At 41.2% G+C, this 23,459-nt stretch overlaps 1 long non-coding RNA gene across 2 annotated transcripts in view; it reads right to left on the minus strand.

The window, feature by feature from the left end:
* The window catches only part of LOC132329284 (uncharacterized), a 45,571-nt gene extending 30,513 nt beyond the window's left edge, over positions 1–15,058 (minus strand). For both annotated transcript variants that reach the window (XR_009487012.1, XR_009487013.1), the window contains exon 1: positions 14,929–15,058. This is a non-coding gene — a long non-coding RNA (uncharacterized LOC132329284). The remainder of the gene's footprint in view (positions 1–14,928) is intronic.
* Positions 15,059–23,459: the final 8,401 nt, after the last annotated feature.

Here is a 23,459-nt window from a genome sequence, read left to right on the forward strand (position 1 = left end):
TATTGTGGGCTCCTCTGCACTTCTTTTATCATGCTTTTCATTAAAAGTGCAACAAAGCCAATGCAAATGATAGACCACTATTTAATAACCACTGGCTTTATGGCTTGTGATAAAAGAATTTCACTTGGTTGTATTCACCTCACATTTGGGAATAAGGAGGAAGGGAAAAAGCAGAGTTTCATAAGTAGCATAAATTATCAACAAAACTTCCTTGTTTTAATACAAAATATACAAAGCATTAAACCTAACTGGATGCTAAAGAGCAATTAGGGATTGTTTGATAAACTGAGAGGAATTTTAAAGTGAAAGCTCCTGGGAAAGAAACTGCAAAATCATAAAGAGGCCTTGATTTAGCTAAGTGTAGTTGTGGCCTTGTTTTATCTGGCCAACAAACTGCTTTCTTAAAATCAGAGAAAGTCTTGGGAGACTACAGGAGTATCAGAAGGAAAAGCATACGGCCAGAAGTGAATTAGATAAAACAAAAAACCCCATGGTTTTATCCAAAGGAATGATAAACAATTCAAATCTAGGGCCCTGCAAGGGCACCTTTATTTTTTCAAAACAGTCTTCAGTTATTGTATTCTTTTGACAATAGTAGTATTGCCATAGCTGTGATATGCTAATGTATAATGAAGTCAAGGCTGGAAGGAAAAGGTTAAAAAATAATGGGAAGACAAACTTTCAGACACAAATATTCTTTCTCCAAGTCTGAAACAGAAGCAGCAAACTACAAAGTCAAACTCAAACTAAAAAACAGCTCCTCTGAATTTTACTCAGATTATATCTTTCACATTAGGACACTGCCTATAATAGAGCAGAGAGAGACAGGCATAAGATTGTCTCTGCAGGACAGAAACAGGAAGATATTTTTTGTTGAACACAGGTGAGGCTTCAGAAATAGGGAAAGTTATAAAATGCCGTAAAACTAGTATTACTAATGAATAGATGTTTTTAATGCCTAATAGAGTAAGGAGTTTTTGATTTGTGTGTGTCATTGGGAGATATTTTGCATGGTGTGTTTTTGAATATTTATTTTAGTGAATGACAAAAAGATTTCCAGTGAAAGAGATATATTCTGAATATGATGACAGTTCATTTCTCCAGGAAAAAAACCCTTATCTTCATCTCTGTAATATTGTTTCCACCCCTTACAGAGCAAAGAAAGGACATACTCCAGGTAGCAGAACAATTGTGTTACCAGTAAAAATATGCAGATTACAGACAGCATACAGACACATATTACCAAATTTAAGAAGTAACTCCAGCTATAGTTGTTGAGGCAGCTACTTTTCCCACAGTGCCAAGCAGCTAAAGAACAAGGAGTGAAGAAGACTTGGCACTCAGTTTCAGATCCTATCTAAATTAGTAGCCAGCCACCTCTTTTTGTGTTCATAAGAAATTAATTTCACCCAATCAAAATATTTTCTAAGGAGATTCTAATAGGCTTTATTATAAATAGTCCGAATAAATAGAGATTAGAGTTTACTGAACTAGTTTTTAAAGAACTTTACAGGAAAACATTAAGCAGACTCAGGTAATTATTTTAACCCCCTCTGTCCTCCTGAAATATCTGTCTGTGGCTATAAATTAAAAGAAGAGAAAAAGAGTTAGTTAAATTTATTAAATAGATAACACCTTTCTTAGAATGATAAATGCAAACTATATTTAATTGACAGTCACCTGAGGACAATATACTTAAGAGAGATGTCATGGAAGCATAGCAAAAGATTAAACATAAACTCAAGGCATTTCATTTAGCGTCCAAGTAAAGATGATTGAACACCTTCAAAGTTGCCACTGAGAGCTATAGAGTTATCTGAGAGATTTGGAACTTTTTGATCAAATGAAGATTCAAAGCCTTCCCAACTCTGCTGTATTTATGGAATTACTACACGAAAGGATTTACTGGTTTGGAGGCAGAGATCAATAACAGTTTGTGAAAAGCCCAAGTTAGAAACATCTTGAACTAAGACAAGCGTTCAATATAGAGTTCATTGCTATAGGCTTTAAATTGTCCACTATAAAAAGAGGGACTGATGTTTGACCTTCACCAGTTCCTCTGTGAGGGGGGAAAAAAAGGTATATTTACAGGAAAAAAGGGATGAAAAAAGGCCCTAAAATTGAAGTGGGAGATTAGGCACACCAGTTAAAGGTGATTGATGGGCATTACCAAGCAGGCCTTGGCAAGGCAACACAAGGCCTGATGCTCATTTATAAATAATTTGTTACTGTTTGACTGCATTAGCCTTTCTCCAGAGTCCAGGATTCTGGAGAAAAAATGTTGCATGTTTTAGATACTAGCTAAATTACTAATCTACCTATAGGTGCAATCTCTAGGTGCAAATTTTGTATGAAATTAAGGATTTAAGCTTTCTTTTAGCAAACAAAAAGGCTGCTAAGGGCTCTTGACCTTTGTCTGTTCTTATGGGACAAGATCTTAGACTCCCATATGGGAGTTCTGTGCAGTAATTTCTGTGAGGCCAGAATTTCACCCAGTCTTTGGTGAAAGTAATGCAAGCTTAACTGGGTATCACCAACTGGTACCTCAGCGTTAAGAGTTGTTTTTTAGTGAAGAGCCTCTATGTCCAAAAGCAAACTAAAAAATTCAGAGAAAGCCTCTAGAAAGTGACAATTCAACATCAGGTGAATTAGAGTGGGTGGGCTAGGAGCTTATTACAGGTGTGAGATTTAAGGACAGAGATTTGCACCCAATGCCTATCCAGTGGCAAATCATGTTCTTCTGGGAGTGGGTCCTTAGCATTTTCCAAATCCCATCTCTCTCCATCAAGAAGCAGGTTCATTACTGAAAATATTCTGGAGTCACAGGTTACCAGTGTTTCTTCCTTCATTTTCTTTTCATAGGAAGTAAAAGAGCAATTCTCATAAAAGTGCAATGTGTTACTGACACAATGCCAGTGAGGATAGGGGATCCCACAGACAAATAAAAAAGGCAAATTTCACAGTTTCACAGAGGTAAAAGATCTTACTTTGGACAGGATGTTGGATATTTCCTTAACATAGACAGTAAAGTGACTATGGAGATAAGGTGGACCAACTTGAGATTTCATCAGCAGGGACTGTGGCAGCAAGAGCTCAGACTGGTGCCTATTGTCCAATTCAAGCATGGGCATCAACAAACCACTAAAACTTAAAATTAACAAAGAAAGAAGGACAGGAAAATATGTAAAATATGTATTAAAATATGTTAGCGTTACATGATACAGATAGATGTGTGAAACTTTCTCCTCTGTCTTTGACTTTTCCCCTCCATGAAATCAAGCTCACGTCAATTATTTCACTATCTTGTCTGATATTAAACTATTAGCTTTTGGAGTTAGGGCTGTAACCCCTAAAGAGAATAAACTAAAGGAGAGCTTTAAGAACACCTAAATGATTCAGGAATCTCAGGCTTACTGGACTTGAATGAGATTTAAGAGACTCAAAAAGCAATTTAGCACTGTGGGAAAATGTGTACAGTGCTTAATTCAGTGAATTCTAATTCCTATAAAAATTCAAAGTACAGTAAGACAAAAAAATAGCAAATCAAGACCTAGGTAATGAGTTATCTAATGCAAAATCCGAACACATTAAAATGGGGCTTGACCAATGTTATAATTATTGTGATTTTTCTCATTTACTAATTTTCTTCACTACAGCAAAGAAGCAAATTTCTAACCTACTTTAAAACTGTTCTGAATACTTAGTCTCAGAAAGAAAACCTTTCCTTAGGTATGTGTTTTAGAGTTGTTTTCATATTTCTTTAGAGAAGTCACAAAGCAGCTACATGAATAGGAACTTACCTTTCTCCTTTTACCTACAACAAACTTGCCTCTAAAATCACCATTAAATCATGGGAGGTGTTGGAAAACTGTCACAAAGTGAAAGAAGATTAAAACCACAGTCATGAGAGTAAAAACTTCCCTGAATTTTGGGTGTTTTTTTGATGAGATGCCCCTCTACCACTGAGAAAATCATTGCTTTCTTAGGGTGATGTGAGAGCAGGCCTGGAGAGAAAGGAGAAAGCAGGAGGAGTGCAGTGGAATGTATGAGCAAAGAGAGAAGAAAACAAAACAAAACAAAACAAACAAACAAACAAAAACAACAACAACCCCCCACAAAAAAAAAAAAAAAAACAACAAACCAACCAAATTCAGGCAAAAAAGTGTTCTAATAACACCAAAGTATTTTGCTTCCTTTTACTAAGATATTTTCCCCCCTTCTTCTTATTTAAAATAACCCAGATGAGATATTTCTGAGCAGCCAAAAGTGCAAAGGTTAATGAAGTATCTCATTAATCTTTCATAATTGTAGCATGCCCTTGTGACCCTTGGATCCATAGTATAACAGCAGCATTCAGGTTATGATTCAGAAGAGCCAAAAATAAGATCAAAATCCTGTAAATAAACCCCCAGCATGCCTCTGAATAGTCGGTGTAGAGTGCCATGCCCACAGTGCATGGCCGGGAGGGTAGCTGGCTTCTGGGAATATGCTATACCAGCTGTTGGGCTGTATGGCTCAACACAGAGAAGGCAGGTGCTTTATCTCTTCCCTTTCTGCCTTATTTACCATTGCGTTTGTGATTCAGTGGTGGTGAAACACTTGGTAGGCAGTGCCACAAGTACAGAGGGGGAGGACAAGGTGCAGGACAGCCAGGGTGGACTGCCATGCAAATTTCTGAACCAGCATGACTCTCTCGCCTAAAATGCATTCTTTGGAAAAAAATGAGAATAACTGCAGACTGCTAAAAAGAGACAGAGGGAGCCAGGTAGCTTTTGGAATAGGGAAAGCACTCATTAGCAAGCTGGAGGCAGAAATCACTATAAAGGCAGCACAGCCTGTCTTCTTCCCTTGTTAAGAAATGCCAGCCTGCAGAGGTTCCTTGGGCATGTGGGGACATGGGCCCCTGCACCACCTTGTGACAACTAATGGGAAGGCTTCCAGGCCAGCCAGGTGCTCTGGGGAAAGAGAACTAGAGCCAGTGGGTTGTTTCCTGGTGGTCACTGTTTCGCTAAGTGATATTCTGTCTGGTTTTCCTTCCTTTTTTTCTCCTTTAATTTGTCTCAATACTGGAACAAAACAGTTCATCCAGACCACTTGAGATGTCTGATAGGTGATACAGATCCTGCTATCCTTCTTGAAAGATTAATCCAATCTACAATCTTATCATTCTTCCCACAGGCTTACGTATGTTTTCACTCTGAAGGGTGTAAAATTGACTTGCTATCTCTGTCTGATAGAGCAGTACAAGCAAATAATAGCAGGTCACTCCTTCTGTTTATTTGTATCACACTGTTGGGTACAGATTATGACATCTATTGTTAGGTGCCATCCAAACATAGCATGAGAAATAGCACCTCTCCTTGCAGTTCATCAAAAAAGTGTGATCGGAAAAGGAGGATTTCATAGAAAAAGGCAGAAGCATGGAGCAGATATGTTTACAAATACAGTGCAGCTCTGAGGATACTCCAGCCTGGAAGATACTCAGCTCGTCAGTTAGGGGGTTAAGTAGCTTAAATGGAGTGCTGTGTGAATAGCAGCCCTCTTCTTGGTGCCTAACTAGCTTGGGAACATTTCCACAGCATTGCAAATTATCTGGTAAGCATAGCTAAAGCTGGTTTAAAAAGCTCGTGAAGGAATTCTGTAGCATACCTGGGACTTGATCCTGATTCTCGTGTCTCTCAGCTTTGCACAGACCACTGCTTGTCTCATTTAGCTCTTCCCTCCCTCCCTGCCTCCATCCCTGCCTCCCCCAACTCATATTTAGAAAGCAGTGAAGAGTATCAATTCGTGTCTGGCAGAGCCTGGACCCTCCCTCAGAGACACCTCTGGTGTGAGAGAGTTCTTGGTCTGTGCCTAGTGAAGACAAAGCAGCCGAGGGTGACTAACAGAATGTAAACGACAACTCTTAATATCATGCAAGCAACTGAGACGACCTAATGTGAATATTAAGACCTGATTCACATATATAAAAAATACCCAGCAACATAAAACAAAGATTGATTTTAAGCTAAAAGTAAAACTGCATGAATTAATATTTAAAATGTATAGTACTTCAGATAAAAAGGTGACAGCCCTTATTATTAAATGAAACTCCAGCTTCAGAAGAGAAAAAAAAACCCAAAACCTCCTGGCTAGATATGAAATTACTTGCCTGTAATGTTTCATTTATATTGATAATAAAGCCTTTGGTATGGAGAATGTTCTTTCTTTATTCACAGGTGTAAATGGGACTGCAAGCTGCTAGATCAGGTCCCCAGTCACTCCACCAACAGAACATCCAACAGCGAATTCCCCACCAATGCAAACACCCAAAAGCAAACAACTCCACCTCAAAATGCAGACAACCTGCCAAACCTAAGCTATCCTGGCATTAATTAGAAAACACGGAAATCAGATGTCACTGTTCCTCAATTTCCCAGTCCACTCTCATGACCTCGTATTACCTTACTTGCTTGATAAAACAGAGAAGAAAGAAGAGGAGAAAAGAGGGACAGGGAAAAGAAGAAGAAGAAGGAGGAAGAGGAAAAGGAGAGTTATGCCATGTTAAACCCAGAGCTCTGCATGACAAGGTCTGACCACATCTGAGGGCTCCACCCCACAGAGCAGCTCTGCAGTGCAGGTCCCAGGCCCGCCCAGGAGACAGGGGCAGAGATGGGCACACCCACAGCAGGGCTCAGGCGGGGACTGAAGGTCCCAGGGAGATGTGGGACACGTCCCTGGGCCCTTGGCAGGAGGTGGTGGGGCTGGGGGTCCCAGGGCAGGCCAGTCCCAGCCACTGAGCCCTGTGAGCGCCACCAGGACCCTGTCAGGACTAAACTTCAGTGCTCCTATGCTCTTCTTCAGACACTTTGGAGACCATTTTCCCTCCTCAGGAAGCTGTAGGGAGCAGTGAGGTCACTGCTCAACTTCGTCCTCTCCAAACTAGACAAGCCCAGTGCCCTTAGCCACTCCTCAGAGAACATTCCTGCCAGCCCCTTCCCCAGCTTTGGTGCCCTTCTCTGGATGCATTCAAACACTTTCCCATCCTTCTTAAACCGAACTGCACACAATACTCAAGGCTGCACCAATGCTAAATGCAGCAGGATAATTGCCTCTTATGAACAGCTGGTGATGCTGTGTTTGATGCACTCCAGGATGGGGTTTGCCTTCCTTGCTGCCAGCACCCCCAGATCCCTTCCTGCAGGGCTGTTCTCCTGCCACTCCTATCCCAGTTTGTCTCATGTCTGGTGTTACTCCATCCAAGGTGCAGAATCTGGCATTTCCTGCCACTGGTGATTGCCCAGTGCTCCAATCTATCCAGATACCCCTACAAGACCTCTTGTCCCCTGAGACAGCCAACAGCTCCTCCCAGTCTGGTTTCCTCTGCAGACTTACTAACGGTGCATTCAGCTCCTGTATCCAGGTCATCAATATAAATATTGAACAGAACTGGCCCTGGAATTATGCCCTGAGGAACGCTGTGGTCACTGGTGTAGCCCCATGCACCACAGCCCTTTGAGCTCTGCCCTTCAGCCAGTTCTTCACCCTTTGCACCTGCTCATCTCAGCTGGACAGCTTGTCCAGAAGGATGCTGCAAGGGACACTGTCACCTTTCACTGAAATTGGGTTTTACATGCAGATGTGTGCAGGAATTATTGCCACCTCCCCTCTCTGCTCACCTTGCTCACGTCACAGTCTTGTCTCTACATTTATTACTTCTCATCTACAGTCTGAAACCAATTGGCTGGGGTACAACTAATTACCACTAGGCATCAAGCAATAACCTCAAGATCCTCTAAATAATAACAGCCATAGAAAGGTTAATAACCATAATAATAATGTGTTGTTGTGGGGAAAAACATCTTCATCATTTCCTACCATGTTTGCGACATTTACTTGGGGACACTAGAGGAGTTCTGGAGACTTCAGTATAACATATGTTCCTGCCACATTTCTGCATGCTCAAAGGCTGGTGAATATATAAAAATGGTCTCTTGCACCAGAGACCAGTTGCAAAATCATTTGGGAGTTCAGAAGACTTCCTAATGAAAAAGCCATGTAATTCACTGAAGGCAATATTTTTAATTATATCATATCAGAGCTGCAATAGAGCCACATCATTTGCTGGTAAGACAAGACACACAATACACCAGCAAATCTAGCCCTCAGGGGTACCAGGCAGTAACCAATTTTATCAGGAAAAGCAGAAGGTGATGCCACATTCAGAAAAAAAAGGCCTTAATTTAAAAATTAAATAATTTTACACATTCTAAAAAGAAAAAAAAAAGTAGAAAAAGACAGGAGTAAAATAGAAATTGCTGTGAACTCAACTTAGGTATTTCACAGATTCATTACAAAACATTCAAGTCGTACATTTCTAAGAGATAATAGCTTCTGAATTTGTTAAAAAGCTCTTATTACTCCACGTTTATAAGAAAGTTCTTTCAATTTAATCACTTTTGAGACTAATGGAGCTAATTTGACTTTGTCCCAAAATCTTCTAGCTGGTTTAATTCAATATATTCATCATTCATATAAAAGTCTCTGAACAAAAGTCTTTGCCAATAAATGGCTTTCAGAGATTTACAGCCACAGTATTTAGGAATATTAGACATTACCAAAAGTTACTCAAATTTCTCCCCATGCATTCTGTTGTGTAGGTGTTTTTAAACTTGTATAGATCTAAATCTGGTTCAAAAAGCTAATTATTCTGGATTTGGGTTGCTTTTTATACCAGCTTCATGACTTTTCTGGTTTCAAGAAACCAGACAGAGCACACATGTGCTTTGCTTTGTATCACATAATTAATTCACTGTAGTTCTGTAAGTTGAGCAGTGCATCTGGGCTGAATAAATTATTTGAGCATGAATCAAGGAACATGTCTTCCGTCCCTTTTATCTGGAAGCCTTTCAAGTAAGTTGTCATCTTATCATGTAATGAATGAAAAAATTCCTTGACATTTAACATCATCCTGATCATAGTAGTTGCACAATGGAGGGTTAGATGACACAACAAGGATTTATATGGCCTATCATCTAAATAGCTAGATTAGATGCATCTGAGAACAATTTGCTATTCCATTCCTACTTGTCATTACAACTTCATTTGTTATTGCATGACAACCTCCTCACAGGTACAGCCCTGTGCAAGCACAATGACCCCATATGCATTTTTCTTTGTGCTGCATTTTGTTTATTTTTATGTTTATTTGAACACTCTGCAATTTCAGCCAATTGTAAAAAAGCTCTAACTGATCTTGCTCATATTTACTCGCACATTGCTAATCTTTGCTTAGAGACTCAGGGTTTGTTTGCTTATTTGTAGAGCGCTTTTACCCTGGCTGGGATCATACCTTAACTCATGGTCTGGCAGACAAACTGTATCTAAGCATTTCCTCAAGGAGGATTGGTGAAGTAGCAGCAGAGACCTTGCAAGAACCAGATCGAACAATGACTTGACACAGTGTTATGGTTTAATCCAGCAATCAGCCAAGCCCCACTTCTGCTTGCTCACTCCCCCACCAGTGGGATTGGTAAGAGAATCAGAAGGGTAAAAGGTAGAAAGCTTGTGGGTTGAGATAAAGACAGTTTAATAGGGAAAGAGAAAGCTAAGTACAGGAGCAGAGCAAAACAAAAAATTAATTCACTGCTTCCCATCCGCAGCAGGTGTTCAGCCATCCTCAAGAGAGCAAGGTCCCATCACACGTAATTGCTTGGAAAGACAAACAGCATCAGTCCAAACATTACCCCTTCCTCCTTCTTCCCCCTCCTTTATTTACTGAGCATGATGTCATATCAGTGTGATCAGTTTGGGTCACCTGCCTTGTCTGTGTTTCCTCCCAATCTCCCATGCACCCTGAGCTTCCTGGCTAGTGTGGCAGTACGAAAAGCAGAAGCCTTGGCTCTGTGTAAGCCCTGCTCAGCAATAATAAAAATATCTCTATATAATCAACCCTGTGTTCAACACAAATCAGAAACACAGCCCCATATCAGCCACTATGAAGAAAATAAACTCCACCCCAAGCAAAACCAGCATACATAGACTTGACATGATATTTTTTTCTCAGTAGTAAAAGACCCAGAGTGATGTAATTTCATCTGTTTCAAGAAACTTTTTTGAGGTGCCAGATGGAGTCATAGTAATGAGAGATACTGATTCTAATAATGCTGTTTCAGAAGTAATAAAGATCATTGAGGTGACTGACACTATTCCTTTGTGCTTTATGTTAAAACACTCTTAGCTCATTTTGTCCAGCTGCAGTTTCTGCAAGGCAGAAGAGCTTCACTTTATCTTAACATTGCTCTTAAAATAGGAACTGGGAACTACATTCTTCTTCAGAATGTAGAAACTGTCAATATAAATTAATTTTATGGTTCTATCTGAGTTTCTGTGGAGAGGTTCAGTGCTTGCAGATGTAATTTTAGCCTGGGAAATAGGATGCCCAGGAAATAGGACACTTGGGAAATAAGGATGCTCTTATGCATGTGGCTTGTGTGGACTTGCCTATCTGTTCATCTTTTCTCCCTCATCCCCATGAGGGACTTTTGCCATTGGTGGGTTTCTAGATGATGTGACAGCAAAGCATGTCCTCCAGCCCCCTGCATCCCATCCTCACCAGCCTTGGGAAAAATCAAAGGCTGGGTGGAGGAGATGGACCCAGATTAGAACTGCACTGACAAGCAGATTGCATCACAAGCATGATGCTGCTTGTCAGCAGGAAGAAGATCTGAATGAAGTGGTCTGACGGCACAGTTAACTCGGTTTGAGTAGGAATTTGGACTTGAGACCTCCTGGGATTCCTTAAAACCTTAGTTGTCCTATGACCTCAACACTCAGCAGTAGTTGGGAATGCTGATGATACTTCATAACAGCTAGCAGAGGGGACAGATTGTTAAAGAAATTTAATGAAAGTCTGACATGATTATGATTGTGGGGAAGGTATACAAATGAAGGATGCAAATCCAGAGGAGACCAGACTTCATTAGTGTCGACGTCCTCCCCAAAATGCTTTAATCTTACATTTCCATGGGCAAAGTTGCCTTAATCTTTTTAGAGTTTTAAAAACTGAGGTGCATCAACAGTAAAGCTTGCAAATTATGAAGAATATGAGCTAATTTCCCATTTCTACTTTTATGCAGAGAGTGACATAAACCCAGCAATAACCTGGCACTTTATTTGATAAACTTTTTTCTTAAGTATTTCAAAGAAACCTGACTTGCAACGGTACACAATCTGAAATTAGTTCCCTGACAGTCCCTCATGGTATCAGTTTCACTTGGGAAAAACTAATTAAATGTGAGTTCTCTTTGATGCAGGAAATAAATGTGTTATAATCACTTACCCTACAGGCAGCCCCCGTGCTTAATTATACACACCATATGCATGGCATGACCAGAATCCATCAGTCCTTCCATGGGTGAGCAGTAGCAAGCAGGCCTGGCACCAAACTGAGACCAAAACGGAACTGCTGATGAAGGACTATTGGGTCCATATTCCATTTTTAATGATGTTTAGGCACGGATTATCCCCCAAAATATGTAGGAGGAGCAAAGTTAAGAATATGGTCACCAGAGGCAGTTTCTGTACTCAGTGTAGATGGACTCCGCAGCACTTTCTCACTGAGCAGAGAAAGGAACTTGGCCGGCATTTTAAATTGCTAATAGAAAACTTCATCTGGGTTCTTCAGATGGACCACAGATTCAAGGCAAAGTCGGTAAGGCTGCTTCCCTCTATGTTTCATTTGAAACATGCCACACAGCTAACAGCATGCAATTCATCTGCCTAAGAAGCACAAAGGGCTGAGTCGACTCCACTGGATTGCTCTCTCACTGCTGCTCCTTAGGATATTGTGTGATAAGCTGATATTTGCTTACTGTGATTTGGCTTTAAACAAATCCTGAAATTGCCTCTTGCAATAAAATATATGCATCTGCCATTGAATGTAACTGATCTATGAGAACAATTTGAAAATTTCAGAGTCACTTCAGGTGCAAACATAAATAGCAGATAATGATTTTTTCTTATTTTTTTCCTTATTTGTAAATCCTTGATACGGCCTTTGCTAATGCCGCATCTATCCTTTTTACTACCCACTGGATGTGTGAGTAAACATAGCATTGACTTAAACAATAAATTATTCCTAATCCCCTATTAAGAAACCAACTAGGCCAATAAAAACTAGATCCAACTACTTTTTCAGTCACAGCCAGTTTTCAACTATTTTCACACCCTAGTAGCCAGATTTAGACAATGTCCATTTCCAGTCAGCCTGCTAGAGCGGATTATACCTTTTTTCAATCCAGAAAGCTGGCACAGGTGGTTTTTTTTGGGCTGTAACATGCAACTGCTTGGACAAATCCCTTTAACAAAAGGGCAGAGGCAACAGCTGAAAGGTCAGCTCCTCAGGTCATTAGCACAGACAAGGAGAAATGCTGACTTTAGGTTCAAGGATTTGGTTCTGTTAATAACAATCCCAGAGTTACTAGGCAGTACTAAGAATTGTTTTCAGTAGATTTAGAATCCTGTGTTTTGTGCAGAAATGGTTATGAAAAAAATGCCTCTTCCATTTAAAGCCACAGAGAGGAGAAAGGGGGAAGAGTCCAGTCCTACCTCCTTCAGGAGAGAGCCAGGTGGGGAGAAGCAAGTCCAGAAAAGGTACAAAGTGCAATACTATACAATTATTTTCAAGGTGCAATAAATTCCAACCAGCAAGGCTCATGGCTGTATTTTGCTCATCACCTTCATGGTTTCACTTGTTCTCCTGCCTGTTACTTCAGCCCACCTGCTTATCTCCTCCCCCATGCACCACTGGCATACACTGGCTTGCCCCTTGCACTTCCCTTTCCTCCACCTGGCCGTGCCAGTCAATGCCTGTGACACCTCATCCCGTTCACAACCTCTGGCATTGCTTCCCTCTCACTTTCTGCCATCTCTTACTACATCTCCTGTTTCAATTCTGCCTACCCTTGCTGGGCTCACCCACACACCTTCACCACCACTTCCTTCTCTCTCTATTCCTGTTCATCATTTCCTTACTGTCTCTTGCAGCCTCATCAGTCCCTGACTTGCCCTGTTTCTCCTAGTGTGCTCTTACCTAATTCCCTTCAGTAGCTCTCCCCTCAACACCTCACCATCTCATTTTACTGCTTCATGTGCTGTTTTTCTGTCCCATTGTCACCTTCCCCTCTGGTCCCATAGCTTTGTCCTGCTCTTTGCCACTCACTTTCAACACCTCTCTGCTTGCCTCTGCTTTCCCTTCTCCTTACTGCTCTGTTTTCCACCACACCTTGCAACTGTAATTCACTGCTTGTTCTGGCCAGCCCCATTTACTGCTGTTTCCTCTCCTCCTCCTCCTCCTCTTCTCCCAGCAGCCGTGTTTGCTCCCTACACACACTATTTTTGTTTACTGTTCCACTTACTGCTTGCCCTTGCTCCCCAAATGACCAGGACCTTTCTCAGATCACCTTGCCAAGCCATTAGTTATTGCCATTTGCCATCCTGCCTGTTCTTGCTGCTTCATTTTGTCTCCACCTGTCTGGAGCTGCCTTGTTTGCAGACAGCCCTAACAGCTTCTCCATTTCCCATCTGCTGGTCATGCTTGTTCACTCCCTGCCTGTCACCACTCACTCTCATCACCAAACTCCTCCTCCATTTACTTCTTGTGATACCTGGAAAGGCTACCTAGAACAGAGGCTAGGCAGAGTTAAAGGATAAACAGTAGCTGACAGGAGTTTTAGACTTATACACTAAAGCAGTACTAATCTGAAAAATATAAAAGCTAAAATTTAAGACATCACTTCTTCCTGCCACTTTGTGCCCCCTGCACATCCCACCTCTCCTCACTGACTCATTTCCATGCCACTAGCATGTGTTGCTGCTTGTGGCCAACTTTACACAGAATTAGCCCCCTCTTTTCTTGCATGCCTTCACCATTTTCCTTAGCTACAGGCTCTTACTGCCTGTCCTGCCACCTTGTTCTTGCCACTGCTTGATTCCCACTCTTGTAAACATCCTTCCTACAGCTTTTGAAAGCAACATTTCTGTATTGAACTTTCAACTTTTTCTTTCTGTATATCACCATTTCCCTACTCTGCTTCTTCCTGGCTTCATCACATCATTTCAATATCTGACCTGCTGACCGCGGTCAGTTTTCATGTTGGACCATGTTTGCCATCTCTGTTCAGGAGCGTGTTTGCTGCCTTCTGCTATTGCCAGCCCCCTGCCTTTGCTTTGCACCTTTTCTGTACCCTGTGCTCAGTGTGTCCTCTCAATCCTTGATCTGCAACGTACATTCCTCCTCAGCTTGTTGCCCCAAAGGCCAGCTGCTTTCTCCTTATTGTCCAGAAGCTGCATCTGCTGTCCATTTATTCTTATTCCTTGCTCTTTCTCACTTGTTACCCTGCTTGCTCCCCTCCTCTTCCCAGCCTGTCCGACATGCACCTTTCCCATTGCTGCACAGCCTGCAGCTTTGCTCTTATCATGTCACCAGCACTTTCTGCCTATGATTGCTACTTCATTTCCTAGCAAGCCTCCTCATTCTCCTTACTGACTGCTCTCAAAACCCCCCTTGCCTACAAGCTTGCAGCTGTAATGCAGCTGGCCTTTTACCGCTTCCCGTAGCTGTTTCTGCTCCCAACTTAGCTGCCTGCCTTTGGTGCCTTTCCAGGCAGCAGTATTCAACTCCATGGTGGGCTGACCCCAGCCAGCAGCAAAACTCCCACACAGCTTCTTGCTTATTCCTGTCCCAGTGGGGTAGAGAAGAGTACAAGAAGAATGAAAGCTAGAAAACTTGAGATAAGGACACTTTAATGCAGTTAATAAATGAAGTTAATAAGCAAAGACAGTTTTATAAGCAAGAGAAAGAAGCAGGGAAAAAAAAAAAGCAAAAACAATAACTTACCCCCTCCCACATGCTGACTGATGCCCACCCAACCTCTAAGCAATAGTTACCTTGGAGGACTCTCTTCCCTCCTCCTCTCCCCTATTTTATTGCTGAGCATGATGCCGTGTCGTATGGATATATCTTCATCCAATTATGTGAACTGTCCTGGCTGTGTCTCCTTCCAATCTCTTTCCTACCTCACTGGAGTGTGAGGAATGGAGGAAGGGTAGGTGGGAAATAGATAAAACCTTGATAAACAGATAAAACCTGAGCAAACATTGCTCAACAATAGAAAAACATTGGTATGTTACCGACACTGGTTTAGTCACAAATCCAAAATGTAGTACTGCATGGGCTGAGAAATATGGAGTAATGAACTCCATCCCATACAGACCCAGTACAATTTCCTTCCAAAACAGCTGACCTTAATCTGTGATTTTATATTACTTCATGTTGTACTACTGTTGTTGCTCTTCCCTCCCCCTGCATCCTCCCCCTGCCCTTTCCTCACTGTCCTCCTTGCCACCACGACCTCCCTTACCCAATGTCTGCCCTTTCCACACAGTAACTTGCCCTTTAGCACCCACCCCTCAACTGTAGTGCTCCACTGCTGTCCTTTTTACCACCAGTGCTTCTCTCATTTTCGCCTTTTACTGCATCTTCTCACTAAGGGGGAGGAATCTTTTAGGCACATATTGATCTCCAGGCTTTGATTCTTCCTTCCCTCTATCCTTCGCCACCATGTTTCCCACCTTTTCTCACTGCTTTCCTTTTTGACACCAGGCTGTGTGTGTCCCATCACTCCCTTTTGCCCTTTCCCTCTTCTTTATACTGATCTGTTTATCATCTGGCTTCACCTGCTCATAAACTTGGCCTGTACAAGGTTATTCAGCCCGTTAGCCTTGCTTCCAGGGTTTCTGGCATTTCAAACTCCTCTTTCTCACCTCACTTGCTAGTGTCTCTTCAGGATACTCACCACCTCCTGCACCTCCTTCCTCCTCACCATCACTGCTGTCCTGTTCCCCGCCATGACCCTTATTCCTTACCTGCAAAGGAAAATTCCTGCTAGACCACAACCTGGTCACTCACAGCTGTGTCACCATCCCTTCCCTCACTGCCAGAGGTCATCACAGCCTGGTACTGCTGCCTCCTCTGCCCCTGGCCATTGCTATTTCTGTCCCTGCCATCCATTGTAGCACTTCATGCATAATACACAACTTCCAGAAGTACCCATTTGATTTATTTTCTCAGATTCTTCATTTTGGAAAACAGAATCTCTAGCTCTTAACAGCTTAGGTTTTATTGCAAGTCAATGAAAACTGAGCTACTAAATGCCCTGTGTCTGAATTTTCAAAGCTGTTTAAGCATGCACAAAATAGCCTCAGGGAACCAGCTTAATTTTCAACCATATGTGGGACAACTAAGTTGGCTTTTGAAAGGCTGGTCTTGTAAAAGGCCTAAATACATGTGAAAATTTCGCCCCAGATTCCCTTTAAGGCAGAGGAAAGAAGGGGAGAATATTCTAGGGGAGTTTCTAAACAGCTTGCATGCTTTTAAAAAATGTACCACTAGGTTTTTAACCCTAAAATTACTAATTATCAGACTTAAGAGTTAATTATAGTACAGCACCTTTCAGAGAACCTTTCAGGAGAAACATGTCATATAAAGGCTAAGTATTAGGAGTGGAGGTGTGAACTTTTTTTAAAGCATTCAGATCATTGCTCTTTCCCACGCACACTAAGATGGGCTAAGCTCAAAAGCAATTTGGAACAAAATATATCTAGGGGGTAGATTATAGAAGGTTACATTTGAAACCTATGGTACCTGAATGGATCTGTTATTTATTATGTGTCTACAGAAAAAACAAAAGTAAAAATTAGAGGCTGAGACAGATTGAACTAGAATTGTTTGAATGAGCTGCACATCTAAAATGTAACATTGTAAAGTATTTCTTATGCAGAGGAACAAGCATTTCATATTAAGTATACCTACTTGTAGCATTTTATCTACAAAAGCTTAATATCCACTTTTCCACATGTGTATGCCTACAAGGGAGTAAAAGAAGGACCAGCCATATTGTAAACATCCAGGCTTGGAGAAGTTGAGTAAGCAATACCTTATTTTGAATAGGAATAAATGGAGGGAAGTTGGGAAAAGGCCAGTGAACTATCAATGAAACATATACCACTTTTTTGTTGCCAATCTTGGGACTAGGTAAGGCTTTTCTTGAGAAATGATGCGGGTTCACAACCTGCCCTTCAGATTGAAGGGCTCAGAGAAATATTAATGAGACAAAGTCTGCAGAGCTACAAGAGTTTCCTGCTGAATGGTATCAAAGTATAGCTGCTTTATTAACATCCTCTGTGGTGGGTTAACCTTGGTTGGATGCCGAGTGCCCACCAAGCCCCTCTCTCATTCCCCTCCTCAGTAGGACAGGGGCAACAGAAAAACAAACAAACAAACAAACAAAAAAATCCAAGCAAAAAACAAAAGCCTGAACCATAGCTGGTCAGGATAAAGACAGTTTTATAAAGCAAAGGAAAGGTCATTTGCAGAAGGAAAGGAAAACAAAATATTTATTCTCTATTTCCCATCAACAGGGATGTCCAGCTACTCTCTGGGAAGTAGGGCTTAGTGGCTGCTCTTTGAGACAAATGTAGTAAAAAATGGCCCTTCCTCATTCTCTTAGCTTTTATTGCTGAACAATAAAATGTGGAAAATGCCTTTGGTTAGTTTTGGTCAGCTGTCCTGCCTATGTCCCCTCTCAAGATTTTGTCCCTCTCTGGCCAAGTGGTGTGGGGGGGCAGATCATAGGAGAGACAGTGCTGATGTTGTGTTTACACTGCAGCCAAAACACTGGGGAGTTATCAGCTTTCCAGCCACCAGAGCAAAGCACAGCTCTGTGAGGGCTGCTGTGGGGAAAGGGAACTCCAGCTCACTCAGATCAGATGGATATATCCTCTCAATGGGAGCACAGTATAAAAGGACAGTGACACTGGGAGACAAACTCTAGGCTCTTCCTCAGCCATAGAGCACATAACCACAGTGAGGTAATCTTACACAGGTATGAACAGACCCAAATAATTCTCATTTGGCTGTTTTTATTAAAAACCATCTGGAAGACTTAGCTTAGGTTTCTCTACAGCAAATAGTGTAATTCAAGGATGACTGGCTTGGGACTCCACTTAATAGGCAGAGCTGGTTTGCCCTTTGGATGTTCTGCTGTATTCTTCAAAAGGTAGTACTTGTACTTTTGCTTCTCACCTTTATTTGCTACATTCACGTAAGAAAGACTTAATAATAGAAGGAAAAAGAATCTGAGAGGGAAACCTCCTCCAGTAATCAGCAATCCAAAAGCAATTGCAGCTCTTCCTCCAGCTAGTTCTACTTAAGGTCTGTCATTACCTCTGTCTCTCCTGTCTGCTAAGCTATTGCAGAAATATAATGATCTGCAAATGAGGAGGAAAAGTGTAAAAAAAAAAAGAGAAAAAAATGCAAAAACCTGTATTTAGCAGAATCTTGCTTTGACTGTTAACACACCACTCCTAATTTTGTCAAATTCCAACACAGTGGCCTTGTCTCTTCTGAGTACCTGAAACAGCCCCAAATTAATTAATTGTCTCTCCCATTCTAGATGAAAGAATTGAGCATATTTTTTTTCAACGAACCTTATTTTGCTGGGTTATGCAGCTTATTTTTCATCTTAGCTTGATCAGAAATCCTGCATCCAAATAAGCCTCCACAGTTTTAACCTAAAATGGAAAATGCCGGTGCTTTTTGTATTGACTGTTTCTCCAAATTTAAATGCGCAGTAATTAACATAAATAGAAAAAAACTTACAGAAGCAGCTGTAAATGAGAAGGCACTTTGCAAACACTGTTTGTATTTAGCCTTTATATACAGCTTATTAATGAGTAGGGCTCCAGAAGCGTGCACAGAACTGAAAATGGATCAACCGTGCCATAAAAATAATAGGTCATTGCCCCAGGTGGCTGATTCTTGGAAGGATTATGAGAGTGCAACAAAAGCAATCAAAATTACTGAGCCACTAAATTATTATGCAGTTTCAAAAACTCAACATACATTAGTATAGTTTATGTGGTCTTACAAGGGCTTTCTATACAGCTAGAGTGCACAGGCATGGTCCTCTCAGAAGGTGCATGTAATTCTGAAGACCAAAGTGCCTGCAGGCCAATCAAAAAGAATCCTTTTCTATGTAGTATTAGCACCATCTTGATTTTTTTCCCTGTAAATCTGTATCAGCAGAAACAATTTCAAGAAACACCACAAATGCTGTTATTAGAAATAAGCAAATCCCTGTTTCCCCCTTCTGCTATTAAGTTCTTACTACTTGCACTTAGAATTTTTTTATTATGAAATAAAAATAAAAACAACCTGATGCTCATCCAGCCATCTGGCATAAAAAAAATAAACTGTAATTAGAAAGGTCATAGAAACTCCGGGGCTTGAGCATATATTACTCAGGAAAATTAAATATGTAGAAATTTAGAAGCATCTATGTAACTCAAAATTCTTCCCAGCTGCTTACCAAGATCTAAGATTTCATCTGCTACCAAAAGCATAGACTATTCCCCTACACCACCACTATACTTTTAGATTTAACCTGTCTATGAGTCTCAAGGTATTTTTTTCTGTTAAAATAACAGCATAGTCAAGACTTGGGCTTAAACCCTGAGTGATTTCTCTTGCATCTGTGTCACAGCATATATAACAGCACATGGCACAGTTGAGACAGCCACAATACACAGAAGATCTCCATCCAATACCAGAGAGCATCAGCCCATACAGAGCAACACCACTTCAGAAGGCTTCAGGCATCTACCCTTTATGGTTCTTCAGTCCAACCTTTAATACCCTTCATCTTACATGCCTTACACCTGTGTGTCCTCTCTACCCCTTGTGATTGGTCAGTGCACTTTATTTATAAGTACTGTGACCTTCAGAAAAATCACTTATGTCTCATTACCTTCAATGCTGTTCACCTGTCCTGCACAGCTGTAGCCCATTAGGGATGAGGCTCAGCCTCAGCCCCACTGCCAATTACTACAAACTGTGTGTCTGCAGGTCTGTAAATGTAAGAAAACTTTTTTGTGCATAATTTCTCATATATGTAATAACATGCTATTTATGATCATATTTATTAACATAACCAACATAATATTTCAACCATTTAAACACTGTAAAGTAACTTTCAAAGATAGAAAGTACTCTAACATCAATGTAGTAATCCTAAAAACCATCAGTTTCAGACACCTGAGAACCAGATATAAACCCCTACTAAAACTACTTAGTAAACTACATAGTTATTTAATAAGTATACCATTTTGTCTGCATGTCTTTATGGGAAATATAACTTGCACTCTGCTCATCTTTAGAACCATCTTCTGTCATGGTTTGAGCTTGGCAAAATGCCAGTGCTTCCATGAGAATACCTCTTTTCCTGGTATCTACTGTGAGATGTGATCAGAGACAGAGCAGAGCAGGCTCCAGCTTAAGAATGAAAGGAAAAATACTTTATTAACCTAAGACTATAAGAGAAACACACAGAACACAGGATGAAAACCTTCCAAATTTCCTCCTCCTCCCCCCACCAAATTTCCTAATTCCATTACCACCCTTTGGATAATCAATTCTCAATTCTTTGAGAAGAGAGGAGTCCCTCTTGCACTACAGACTTCACCCAGGAAACAGTCGAAACTTCTCATGTTTCTGTGTCACATGTGGCACCGCCCGGAGAACATTTTGCCATCGTGACCTCTTCCTTCCATGTCCAGTGCTCTCACCACTGCACATGGACCAGAGCTGCTTCTAGGGTTTTTCCCTTTAAGGATGCTTTGTCCAGTTCCAAAAAAGAGCACAGTCCCTCTCCTTTTGGGACACCTGTCCCCCCCATGTTTCACCCCCTGGGGCTGAGGGGTCTCTTGAACAGAGATCATCTTCCTCTTCTTCTTCTTCGAAGACAGAGGGCACCACCACCACCCTCCTCACCCATCGTCTCTGTTCACACACCTTCACATCACCGCACTCTCCTGGCTCTGAGCCCTTGCCTCCCCCTAGGATGCAGTCTCTGTGTCACAGGAACTCAAGGGTTCTGTCCATAGCTATCCAAGAAAAGTCCAGCCAAAAGCCACTCCATCATCTCCTCCCACCTAGAATTCTTCTCAACTTCTCTCAATCTCACCAACTCCAGGAGGAATCAGCATTTGCAAGGTTTCCATCGTCCCAAGAAGGGTTAAAAGTCCCAGGCTCTGCCGGTTTGGTTCATGAACTCCCACGGCTGGCTGCCCTGCTGGGCACCCCCCCTTCTCCTTCACGCCAGCCGCGCTATCACAGGCACAGGCTGCTCTCCTCTCTCTCCCTCTGGTGGGGGGGAGAAATGGGGGATGGCTGCCCGAAGCCCTCGCAGTGCAATGCTCCTCCACCCTTCGGCCCAGGCCTGGCCTACCTCCCTCCGGCTGCATGGCTCCCCTCCCCCCTGCCCAGCTCGGAGCTGGACAGGGGAGGTCTCCTCTGGTCCAGGGCCGGAACTCAAAAGGAACTTCTCTTGGGAGTTCACAGCTTTTAACCTGTGTTCTCAGAGGTGTATCCGTGCCCTCAGTGGACAAACTAAGTGCCAATATTAAAATCTGAACACCGATTGGCGTGACCACACCATCCCAAAAAAACTCATTTCCTCTCAAACCATGACATCTTCCCTCCAGTGAAAGGACATTTCCAGTTTTTAAAGTTCCTTAATGTCTTTTAGGAAAAGATAAATCCCCAAGTCTCCTTCACTTGCCATGGACTACAAAGTGGGCACTTATTATTGGTCAAATCCAGCCATAAGAAAGAGATCTAAGCCCCAAGTCCCACTTAACATGAGTTTGGAGGGCTTTGGTTCCCTCAAACAGAACCAGTCGTCCTGATTTCCTCCTGTGCAGGCTCTGCTTTATAGGGTTAAGAAAAAACCAAATGTCAGTTGATTCAATTCAGCGATGCTGGTGGAATGAAATCTGTTCATATCAGCTGAAAAGGTGTAGCTCAGGAGTCTGACCTTTTACAAGAGAAAGTTGATCCTTAAAATACTGCAGATTTATATTAGAAAAAATTTAAAAAAATATTTTCAGAGGCTGTTTGGCTCTTAATAGGTTTTGCGTCTGACATTTTAGTATTCTTTATTCTAAATATAGGTTCCTGGAAAGATCATAATATTTCTTATATGAATATTTGTTCCAATAATTTGAACTACCAGTAATTCTATGCTTTCAGGAAACAGCAATGATCTGCTCAACCCCATTTCCATTTCACAACATCTCTGTTACTGCATCTCCTCTGGCTCCTGATTTGTGAACCACAGCCTTTAGCCCATAGAGTAGAATTTATGATTGCAAGCAAAAAATGAAACCAAAAAACAAACAAACAAACAAACAAAACCACCACCAAAAAAACCCCAAATGGAAAAGAAAGAGTATGTTTTCTATTAAAACTGTAAGATGAAACAAAATATTTATTGTTTTGCTTGACATTTCCTGGGAAAAATCATTGTTTTCAACCAGGTGAGATTCTTCTGAGATTCTTCCCTTTTCCTCACTATTTTTCCCAGTGAAGGAAAATGGGAGAGAAGCAAGAGTTTTCATTTTTACCTTTTGTATGAAACTGCTTTTGAGGGAGTTTACTTCTCCTTTACCTCAATAATAGAAAACTAAGTATTTTTACACAGATGGAGAAATTCCATGTTAAAGCTGTGCTAGTTGAGAAAATCTCAATCTTGACGAACATTATGAAATATTTTCAAAATGTTTGTTCATTTATATCAAGCTTGATGAATTCAACTTTTAGAAGTGCATGTGCCAATAGCTTCTATTGCACTTAGTTCCTCTTTCAACTGGAAACATAAAAACATTTCCTTTTCCTCCCTCATTATGCAGTTTGCTGTTTGTGTAGAGTCGATGTACGTTTTGATATGTTGTTATGCTTCTTTCTTATTATCCAGAAATAGAACTGATTCTAGACTAATTCTAATTGTAGAAGTTTATGCCTTTTCCTACTAATCTAATTTATCCACCATTTCACATTTTTTTAAGTTAGAATTTTAAATGTAATGACAGGAATTCTTGTAGTATTCTTTTCTTTCTAGAAGGTACAAATCCTTTAGGTTTCCTAATTAAGAAAAGCTGTTGGAATGATAAATTTAGCATTAACAGCAAATACAATACCTTAAGGCCAAGCCTCCAATATTCCACCTATTTTAGCACCAGGAAAGTTTGATGACATGTAGTTAAGTCAGCTATCCAATACTATTGTTTAAAGCCTGAAAATCCAATTACAGTCTTTGTTGGGTGTAATTAGCGACACTTCTCTGGTACTTTTAGCCAGGGCTTTAAAAAGTCGAGTAAAGAATCTATTGTCATCAGTCTCATACAGGAATAAGATTATCACCTCAAAAAAGGGACATAGACAAGGCAGGGATGTTTAATGGTTTCTTTGCCTCTGCTTTCAACACCAATGATGGGCTAAGGAGGTCCCAGTGCCCTGAGCTTGCCTATGAGAATGATCAACTCCCAGTGGACCCTGAACTTGTGGAAGATCTGCTGCTCCA

Source organism: Haemorhous mexicanus, chromosome 1 (assembly GCF_027477595.1).
Source record: "Haemorhous mexicanus isolate bHaeMex1 chromosome 1, bHaeMex1.pri, whole genome shotgun sequence".
NCBI classification, from domain to species: Eukaryota; Metazoa; Chordata; class Aves; order Passeriformes; family Fringillidae; genus Haemorhous; species Haemorhous mexicanus.